Source organism: Schistocerca americana, chromosome 5 (genome assembly GCF_021461395.2).
Source record: "Schistocerca americana isolate TAMUIC-IGC-003095 chromosome 5, iqSchAmer2.1, whole genome shotgun sequence".
In the NCBI taxonomy this organism is placed as follows: Eukaryota; Metazoa; Arthropoda; class Insecta; order Orthoptera; family Acrididae; genus Schistocerca; species Schistocerca americana.
Window position 1 is genome coordinate 114,718,593 of NC_060123.1, and position 11,029 is coordinate 114,729,621.

At 43.1% G+C, this 11,029-nt stretch overlaps 1 non-coding gene across 1 annotated transcript; it reads left to right on the plus strand.

The window, feature by feature from the left end:
* Window positions 1-10,628: 10,628 nt before the first annotated feature.
* Trnat-ugu lies at window positions 10,629-10,703 on the plus strand. The gene has a single exon. It is a non-coding gene; the product is annotated as a tRNA-Thr (tRNA).
* Window positions 10,704-11,029: the final 326 nt, after the last annotated feature.

The window sequence follows — 11,029 nt, forward strand, 5'->3', positions numbered from 1 at the left end:
AGCCGCCCACTTGCTGCGCCACCTCGCTGTCATCACGGTCACAGCCAGAGATGTCGCTGACAGCGGCATTCAAGTGATGCCATGCTCGGCCCTGCTCTTTTCTGTGAGCAATGGCGGACGTCTATTGTTGCACATGAGAGGCAACTGGACGGCCTCCAAAAGCTGCTCCTAAAGTGCTACCGGTGAATGCCGAAACAAAGAAATTAACTGGACAAATCTACTGCCGTCTTGATATCTTATTTCACTCTCCATGGGTGACAATCTAAAAATCATGTAACTCTGGTGTCGAACACTGACATCACCTTATTTTAGCAATGTCTGAAACTAAGGCCTGCGGTACACTGACTGTTGGATGGAGTACGTAGATGTACAATGCTTAGTGTATCTCGATGACATAATCGTCTGTAGGAGAGATATTCAACAACATATGCAACGATTAAGAGACGTATTCCTAAAGTTGAAAGCAGCCAACTCAACACTGAGTACGGAAAAGTGTAATATTGTGTTGGAAGAGGTAGCACAGCTAGGTCATATCATAAATAAATATGGGGATAAGAGCGACCCAAGCTTAATTAGTGCTGTACGTGAATTTCCAGAATCTGTAAAGGAGTTGCAATCGTTCTTAGGACTCAGGAACTATTATTGCTGGTTCGTAAAAGAGCGGATACTGCCAGTCTGTTGACAAAATTGTCAAAAAAGGGTACTAAATCTCTGTCATCAGAAGAGTGCCAGCATTCTTCCGAAGAGCTAAAAGAAGCGTTAACATCGAGTCCAGTATTGGTATTTCCGGATTTTAGTAGATAATTTGTATTATCATATGATGTGTCGAATCATGCACTGCTTGTGTGTTGTCACAAGAGATAGGGGGCGTAAATATCTGGTAGCTTATGCATCGAGGCAACTAAATTCTGCAGAAATAACTTATTCCACAATAGAGAACGAGATGTTAAGCTTCATTTATGGAACCATATATTTGAAATGTAATCTGTAAGATAAAAGTTTTAGAGTAATAACATGTCATGCAGCACTAAATTGGTTGTTGGGCTTAAAGAATTCATCCATTAGGTTGACAGGACAGGCGCCTGAGACTAAGGAACTTGATTCCGAAATTACATATAAACTTGGGAAGCAGCACGGCAATGCGGACGGCTTAAGTAGAAAAGGTTTTAGTATTACAGTTGGGAGGGGGGGGGGGGGGGTAAAGAGCATTGGGAATGGCAAGCTGCAGAAAGAGGGGATGTCGAATGTAATCAGTATTTTGAGCAGTCACAGTTTTGCATGCAAGATGGGTTGCTATGCAGAGAAACCAAGTTGCGACTGCGGTTAATGATGACAGCGAAGCTAAGGAATAGAGTGTTACAATAAGCTCATGATCACATATTAGTGGATCATGGAGATAGCATATCAATAAACAGAAGAGTAGCGGAAAGGTATTGTTGGACGAACAGTCAGACAGATGTAAACCATTATGTAGAGTGGGCACAGAGGGCGGATTTATGACAAACAAGAGTGCCATTGCAGATCTTACATGAGGAGTAACACCATTCCAATTTATGGCGATTAATGTTGTAGGTCCATTCAATAAAACACCTGCAGAGAATAAGTACGTCCTCACAATCACAGAACATTTTTTGCGATACGTAGGAAGAGTCGAAATTCCAAAACAGCAGGCAGCAACATGGCAGAAGCTCTCATGAACAATTGGATATTTGGAGTGCGAGAAACAATAATAACAGACCAGGGAACGAACTTTGTGTCAGATCTACTCAAGGAGTTGTGTAAGTTACAGAATGTGAAGAAGTTAAGGACGAGTCCTCTCCATCCAGAAGGCAGTGGAAGAACTGAAATGCCCAGGGTAAAATCGGAAAGATGCTTGCATACTGAGCTTACTCATATCACATCAACAGAGATGTCTGTTTGAAGTATGTAACTCAAATCAGCGTACGGAAACAGCATTATCACGGCATGATATAATATATTGTCGTAAAATGTGATTACCGTTCCACATATGGAAAGCGAAGAATGAGAGTCTGTTAAGGAATTTGTCAGAGTAATTACGGATATTTGGTGTGGAGTACGGAGGAAAAATACACGAGCGCCGGAGAAACAGGAAGAAGCAGGGAGCCGTACGGCAAGAATGCCACGGTATAAGGTTGGTCAATGGGTCATCTTCGTATACGTCGAAGGGAAAAACAAAGAAGTTTTTCGCAAAGTGCCTGGGGCCGTACCAAGTGGTAGAGAAAACGTCACCATTACATGTCAAGATTAAATCGCTGACGAGAACGACAATTGAGCGTGTAGGGCCGTTGCAACTTTTACAAGGGAATGCGGAAGTTATTTACAAGGATAGAAGATGTGGGCCAGAAAGGGAGAGTGAAGAGAAAGGTATCGGAAGATAAACAAGAGGTTGTGTATGAACCGGTAACGAGGAACCCATACCTTATGGAATAAGGCCTTGGAGGTAGTCATTTAATATTTTTTTAGGTTAGGTAAAGTCTGAGTGTAATCAGTACAAGCAGCTGCGTAGGAGCAGTAAATTTAAGGGAGAGGAAAGTAATAGTTATTTCAGCCCGTAGGTGAGATTTAGAGAAGGAGGTATGAGATAACACACGACTACTACGACAATTGACTGAAAGATAGTGTTGGGGAAGCATGAGGGAGAGTAAAAGAAAGGCAAGTAACAGAACTACAGGACGCTACGCATAAGGCATGTAAGAGGTCACCTAGCAGTAAACATGTTGTCACCAGAGCTGTATTTAGAGGGTCTTAGAAAAGATGCAGAAGGAACTACCGACAGAGTTGATGGTCCTTTTTGGAACCTGAACACAAAAACTTTATTTCAAGTTAGTTACAATGCCGATGAGAATTGGCGGAGTGAAAGTTTACATTTCCGTTTCTATACCAGTAGCAGGGAAACAAGCACATAAGGAGCTCTGCAAAGTTCATGCGTGTCTAGCCAAAGTCAGTCTGGAACCGCATGATCGCTACGGTCGCCGGTTCGAATCCTGCCTCGGGCATGGATGTGTGTGGTGTCCTTAGGTTAGTTAGGTTTAAGTAATTCTAAGTTCTACGGGACTGATGACCTCAGATGTTAAGTCCCATAGTGCTCAGAGCCATTTTGTCTAGCCAAATGGGGGATATTGAAGAAATTTGTAAGATTAAAAACACAGCGACTGTTTTTATTGAAAGAGACAAAGGAAGATAGACAGAAATGGAGGAAACAAAGATACAAAAATACCACCCAGGCGAAATCACCGTCTGTCCGAATATGATAATAAGAGAGGGGCAGGATTCCTGAGCAGTGAAACTGTTAATGGGACAAAAAGAAGGTAAGAGAATGCACTAAAGAAGTGATCGTGTCAGAATTCTACTTTCAGCAGGCCGCGGCGCATTGGTTATACTCTACTTTTCACAGTACGGTAGTAGTGGCTAGTTGCTTCGACCAGGGAAAGATTACGTCAGCAAAGAGTCTTGAATTAAATAGTAGTGGTTTGTTATTAAATGGAACAGCGTGCGAGATAATGGGATATACTTTTCGTCTGCCCACCACGATTTCAGGGATGACGCAGGTAAATATTTCGCAGCTACGTTTCTATTGACCGGATGGAGTGAAAGTTTACATTTCTGTTTCTATACCAGTAGCAGGGAAACAAGCACATAACGAGCCCTGCGTAGTTCATGCGTGTCTAGCCAAATGCTACCTGCCGCAGATCTAACAAGGTTAAGTCAAACTCTAGGGCCATAATTAACGCTGAGCCAGTAAGAGGCCCGGGTTCCCGGGATCGATTCCCGGCGGGGTCAGGGATTTTCTCTGCCTCGTGATGACTGGGTGTTGTGTGATGTCCTTAGGTTAGTTAGGTTTAAGTAGTTCTAAGTTCTAGGGGACCGATGACCCTAGATGTTAAGTCCCATAGTGCTCAGAGCTATTTGAAACATTTTGAACCAGTAAGAGGGACGAGTATCCCTGGATATCTTATTGCAGCATGTAAATTCATATCGGGAAAACCAGTACTGGAAAGACACAGCACTGAATATAGCCATACCAACCACCGCCGCAGATCTTGTCCTCCTGGGGGTAATCCTTGGTTTGGTACATAGAAGACGAACCACAACAATGATTTCGGACCCATCCGTCGTTCAGATTCCTATGGATTGGATAATCGTAGCATAAAAGGAGCAGAAGGAAGCTGAACGCACAAGGGGGTAGTACGCGGTGTTCAAAAAGTACCTCCGCAGTGCCGTATGATAGTTAGCCGCACGTGGCGTGTGATTGTTCGCCTTCGTGGGTTACTTCCCTTCAAGTGGACTCTCCCAATATTCCACTGTTTAGTTTATCTCAGCCAGTGGCGGTAGTATCGTTCCTGTGTGTCGTTACGAGTTGACGCGAACGTTTTAGTTCCTTTGTTTGTTTGTTTCGTTTTTGTCACTGTTAAAATGCTAACCATTGAAGAACGTGTGTTTTTAGTCTAACTAGTATTCAAAGCTGGCGGTAAATACACAGTTTCAGTTCCTCAAACATTTAATTTAGTTTTCCCGGAGACAACACTCCCACATCGCGATACTGTGCGAGATTTGATTAAAAAATTTCGAAGTACGGGTTCAGTGACAGATGCAGCGAGAAGTGGTCCTCCTAGCGTTTTGTGTGATGATAAACTAATCGATATTTCCGATAAAATGTCCATGATTCCGAACGAGTCAGTAAGAATACTCGCCCAGGAAATCGATTTTGGTGTCGGAACGGCCCACACAGCTGTAAGGAAATAAATTAGAACTTTTCCCATACAAAGTGACAGTCGTGCAAGAACTGAAAAATACTGACCAGGGAAAGAGACTGCATTATTGACAATGGCTCAAAAATTTCATTCAAGAAAAGGAAGGGATATTCTTGATGAGACGTTTTTCACTGATGAGGCGTGGTTTCATTTATCCGGATACATGGACTCGCAAAATTGCCGTGTGTGGAGTACTGCAAATCCATTGTGTATTCGAGAGGAACCACTTGATTCTGTGAAAATAGGAATTTGAATTGCAATTTCTTGACTTCGGATTGTGGCTTCAAAAATGGTTCAAATGACTCTGAGCACTATGGGACTTAACAGCTATGGTCATCAGTCCCCTAGAACTTAGAACTACTTAAACCTAACTAACCTAAGGACATCACACATCACCCAGTCACTACGAGGCAGAGAAAATCCCTGACCCCGCCGGGAATCGAACCAGGGTACCCGGGCGCGGGAAGCGAGAACGCTACCGCACGGCCACGAGCTGCGGACGGATTGTGGGTCCCATATATTTCAACGAAACAATAAACGCACAACGATACTGCAGTGAGCCGGCCGGAGTGGCCGTTCGGTTCTAGGCGCTACAGTCTGGAACCGAGCGACCGCTACGGTCGCAGGTTCGAATCCTGCCTCGGTCATGAATGTGTGTGATGTCCTTCGGTTAGTTAGGGTTAATTAGCTGTAAGTTCTAGGCGAGTGATGACCTCAGAAGTTAAGTCCCACAGTGCTCAGAGCTATTTGAACCATTTGATACTGCAGTGATGTTCTGTAAGCCGCGCCGGATTAGCCGAGCGGTCTGGGCGCTGCAGTCATGGACTGTGCAGGTGGTCCCGGCTGAGGTTCGAGTCCTCCCTCGGGCATGGGTGTGTGTGTTTGTTCTTAGGATTCATAGGAGTCCTTTTGTTAAGTGAAATACTGAATGGTTACTTTCAACAAGATGGTGCAACCGCGCATACAGCTCGCGTATCAATGTCACTGCTTGCTGATGTTTTTGGTGATCGCATAATTTCACAAGGACTTTGGCCTCCACTATCGCCTAACCTAACACCACCTGACTTTTTCTTCTGGGGTGCAGCGAAAGCAACTGTCTATAAAAACTATCCAAAATCCTTTGATGAATTTAAAGCTGCAATATCCACTTTCAGTGCTTCTGTTACAGAAAAAATGTTACAGCTTGTGTTTGGAAACATGATTAGACGAATTGAATTGTGTATTCAACAACAGAGGGGACACTTTCAACATTTAATGTGAAAACCTGTAAGTGAAAATGAATATTCAATAAATTAGTAACTTGTATTTCACTGAGTTTCATTTCGGTATATTCACTGCGGCATACGGCACGCGGGCTAACAATCATACGGCACTGCAGAGAGACTTTTTGAACACCCCGCATTAAGGATCAATGATTCATTTTAACTTGTAAGTTTGGAATAGAGATTTAGAAGTGACTACAAAAAGCCTACTAATGAAGTAAGTTCCGTGGTGTTTGAGTTTGCAGGACAAAGGGCCAGGTGTAAATGCTTAATGTGAAGAGATCGGGTTGAGGGAAACAATTGTTACAATAATTCTTCAGAGGTGAAACAGGGCCAGAAGGGCAATATTCCTTCTGACATGCAAGCGTTCTGTTTCTGAATAACACAGACATTACAATATCGTACCTTATGATTTGTGTCCGACTAGTAGACACGCGTACAAAATACATTTCAGTTCAGGAAGCTGCATGGTAACTGAAGCATAAATCAAACTTGGATTGAATAACAAACATCACTGTAAAATAGTTATGTTTTCAATACTCATTTAATAAAGATATGTATGTGATGCAGTGCAAAGTCCTTTGCCTACTGATGGCGTTGACATGCGCAATTGTACGAGGAACGGTTGAAAAGTCCGTGCAAAGTCCGAGAGACGGCACCACTGGCGCGTGTGTCATGTTTCGTTAGTAGCATCTTTGGAAAGAACAAACTCCAAGTTTCAGCCATATTGGTTTATATCTTTGTGTTTGGCACTCGAGTAAATCAAGTAAGTCGAGTGACTGTCAAAAAAATGGACGAAAAAGAATTTCGTTTGGTGACTAAACATTACTTTATGAAAGGCAAAACGCTTCCAGAGACTAAAGAGAAGCTTCATAAACATTACGGTGACTCTGCACGTTCGATTAGAACAGTTTATAAGTGGTTTCAAAATTTTCGGAGTGATCATATAGGCACATGTGATGCTGAACGTTCTGGACGCCCTGTGGAGTTTACGGCTCCAGAAATCATTGATAAAACGCATTATATGTGACTGCTAGTGCTGTGGGCATCTCGAATGAACAGGTACATAATATTTTGCATAAACATTTGGACATGAGAAAGCTATCCGCAAGATGGGTTCCGCGATTGCTCACTCTTGACCAAAAACGAAATCGTGTGAAGTGTTGCAAGGATGCTTTGCAGCTGTTCAGGAAGAATCCGCAGGACTTTAAGCGTCGTTTCGTCACTGTGATTGAAACATGGATACATTACTATACTCCTGAGACCAAACAACAATCTAAACAATGGGTTGCCAAGGGAGAATGTGCACCAAAAAAGGCGAAGACCATTCCTTCGGGCAGAATGGTTATGGCAACTGTCTTTTGGGATTCGCAAGGGATAATCCTCATCGACTATCTGGAAAAGGGTAAAACTAATACAGGTGAATATTATTCATCGTTATTGGACCCTTTGAAAACCGAATTGCAAGAAAAGCGCCGGCGATTGGTCCGAAAAAAAGTCCTTTTCCATCACGAAAATGCACCAGCACACACCTCAGTAGTTGTGGTCGCTAATTAATGGAAATAGGATTCCAACTCGTGTTACGTCGCCCCTGTCTCCAGTGTCGGCTCCTTCGGACTACTGTTTGTTCTCCAGTTTGAAGAAATGGCTGGCGGGACAAAGATTTTATTCAAACGAGGAGGTGATTGACTTAATTAATAGCTATTTTGCAGACTTGCACAATTCTTATTCTTCGGAAGGGATTAACAAATTAGAACAGCTTTGGACGAAGTGTGTAAGTCTAAAAGGAGACTATGTCGAACAATAAAAAAGGTTTACCCCAAACAAGTAAGTAGTTTTTATTTTTGCACGGATTTTCAAACGCCGTCGTAAGTCTCCATACAATAGTTCAGTTGCCCCTGACTGAAGTTACACTTCCACAAAGCTAACTGTCCTAGCTATGAGCTGTGCTGTCTCTGTGGAGAGGTAAACCCTGAATAGCGACGTATGTCACTGTACTGCTAAGTGCCTCCGCCGGAGTTGTCGTGGGCTACTCTGGCTGGCCCCGAAGAGTAACTGGGGAGTAACTGGAGAGTAACTCCGAGCAACTGGAAGTGCCGCTGCAGAGGCCGCCTCTATATGCGGTCTGTGAGGCGAGGCCCGCGCCCTGGTGGAGATGCCGCAGTGGGGGCTTGGTCCTGGCGCCCCTAGGGGTTCGGAGACGCCCGTTGCGGTAGCGACGACCGCTGCACATATGCTGTCAAATTCAGAGTCTTACGCGATGACGGCCCCTTTTGTTGTCCCGATTGTGGAACAATCCCACAAACGTAACATCACTTTGGAATTGTTAAACTGTTGGATCGCCAATCTATTTGGAGAGTAAGAAAACACTAGAACTAGCACATTTAGAAGGTCAAGCCTTTATCATCAGGTTTCGTGCACAAGAACCTCTAAAAGCAGGCAGTATAAAATATAAACAACAACAATGAAACTGGAATAACGTGACTACTTATCTTGCAGCTTTCCTAAGATGTACATCCGTATCACTGTCAATTGATAAAATGAACTGAAAATCGCATGACACATGTTTGGCCAACTACACAATATCAGCTATATGCATGCACACCCTTTGTATTTTCCTGATAGCCACACCCCGCAGACAAACACAGACGTTTCATTAACATAACAATGCCGTAACATAGCAGAAAATTATTCATTAACAAATCTATGTTTACTAAATCTCGCTTAGCCACTATACTCAGTTAATAAGATGGTATTGTGATAAACTTGCAAAACTAGTTCGTCACCATTCGCGCACTTTCGTGCGCATCCAGCAGACTGCTGGTCATTGCAAGCGACACAACCCCTTCACTTGAGAGCTCGCTTGTAGCTTTCAAACACCCGGTGTCCAAAATACCATAATTAATGAACCAGTACGATAACTGACTGCCCGGTTAGCCGTGCGCTCTAATACACTGCTTTCCGGGAGGGAAGGCGTGCCGATCCACAGCACGAATCCGCCCGGTGGATTAGTGTCGAAGTCCGGCATCCCGGCCAGTGTGTGGATGGATTTTAAGTCGGTTTTCCTTGTGCCTCGGCGAATGCGGGCTGGTTACCCTTATTCCGCCTCAGTTACTCTACGTCGGCGATTGCTGCACAAACACTTTCCCCACGTACGCGTACTCCATAATTACGCTACCACGCAAACATTAGGGTTACACTCGTCTGGTGTGAGACATTCCCGACCGTCGGGGCGGGGGGGGGGGGGGGGGGCGGAGGGGGGGGAGGAGGGGGGAATTAGAGAGGTCCACTTGGGGCCGAATCGCATAATAACCATTAACCCTGGATCCGAACCCAGGGTTAAGGGTTATTGTGCGGTGTGGGATAGCGGTGGGGTGAGTGGACTGCTGTAGCTTGTTGTGGGGTTGTGAACCACTGAGGGCTACGGCAGGGACGAAGCCTCTCCATCGTTTCTAGGTCCCCAGTTCCATACAATACGATACGATAATTACTGAACCAAATATAAAACTCTGTTAAGTACTTCATTTATGTGTATCGATATTGCATTCTGGTCTTTCTCGTAGCCCTCTTTGCTTAACGCCCTCGATTTAAGTCAAGAAAATAAAATTTCTATTATTACTGGATGATGTTTTACGGCTCTTATATACTGTCTCTCCAGGTTCTGAGTATCGTGTAAGAAAAATAATCTTTAAAGTTGTCCAAAATATGTGTTTCTATTATCTCTTCTGCATGAGATTAATTCTTGAAATCAAAATAACGTCTTTCCCTTATACAGAGATATTTTGTACGTGGTGCACAATATACCCAGGTTGGGGGAGAATATCAAGTTTGTTTCACATTCGAGAATGAATAATTACTATTCTCGTCAAGGAAGCTGAAAATACAAAAAAAATCTGATGTTGCCAAAATGATTTTCTCATGTGAATGCTTTAACCGAGAAAAACGTTCGAATTCACCAAACATAATTCTATGGTCCTACGTAGGTTCAAGTCAAAGCTTACCTGTGCTATTTTTAAGCAATTAGCAGAAAAAAACTAATTTGGAAAGATAATATTCTCGTCCGCTGCAGTGCTTGAATAAATGTTAAAATAACTTCACTCCAAGTTGCGCATATCTCGCGCAGTTGAAATGATTTAAAATGTGCCACTTTTTGTGGCTGCAGTGAAATTGACCGAGGGGTAAAGTTATTTCGCATGAAATGTTACCAATTCAATATTATTGACTCGTATTTAACTTACATATGGTTAGATGTTTGTAACTAGCACACACTCTTAGTTTCAGTAGATTTCATGGATTATCAATTCTACTGATCACAAAGATAAGATGCTATTAGAGAGAGCGAATATTTTTAATGGCCTCTACAGTAATAGGAATAGTAAGATGATTTCAGATAATGCAGGTCATAGCTGATACCTGATGCTTCTTTCTACGATTAACAAAACAGCAGTGCTTGTTTTATTCTCTGGTACATCACCCAATAAACATCAAACATCTATTAGGCGCACTACGAATGTAGTGGTGTGGACATGTTGGAAATGTGGATCTCACGGGTAGTGTGCAAGGGATAAGTCCCTGCAGACGCACTATCCTCTGTGCCCGCGGTGGCTCAGTTGGATAGAGCGTCTGCCATGTAAGCAGGAGATCCCGGGTTCGAGTCCCGGTCGGGGCACACAATTTCAACATGTCCCCAATGAAGTACATCAACGCCTATTTGCAGCTAGGGTGTCCATTTAGTTATCATTTCACAATAACTATCCTTATCATTTTCGTACAAATGCCTCTCATATTATAAACGTCACATAAAAAAATGAAATGAGCGTACGATACTGTTGGTAACTTGCATCAGACGTACTATATTGCACGTCATGCACACCTCATTCTTATTTCAGACCATAGAAGAACTTAAATTTTAGCATAGCTCTCCTCCCTGAACTCAATCTGTTTCTCAAGTTATCTTCACATGTTCCATCTTCATTAATTATAATCTCTGTTCAT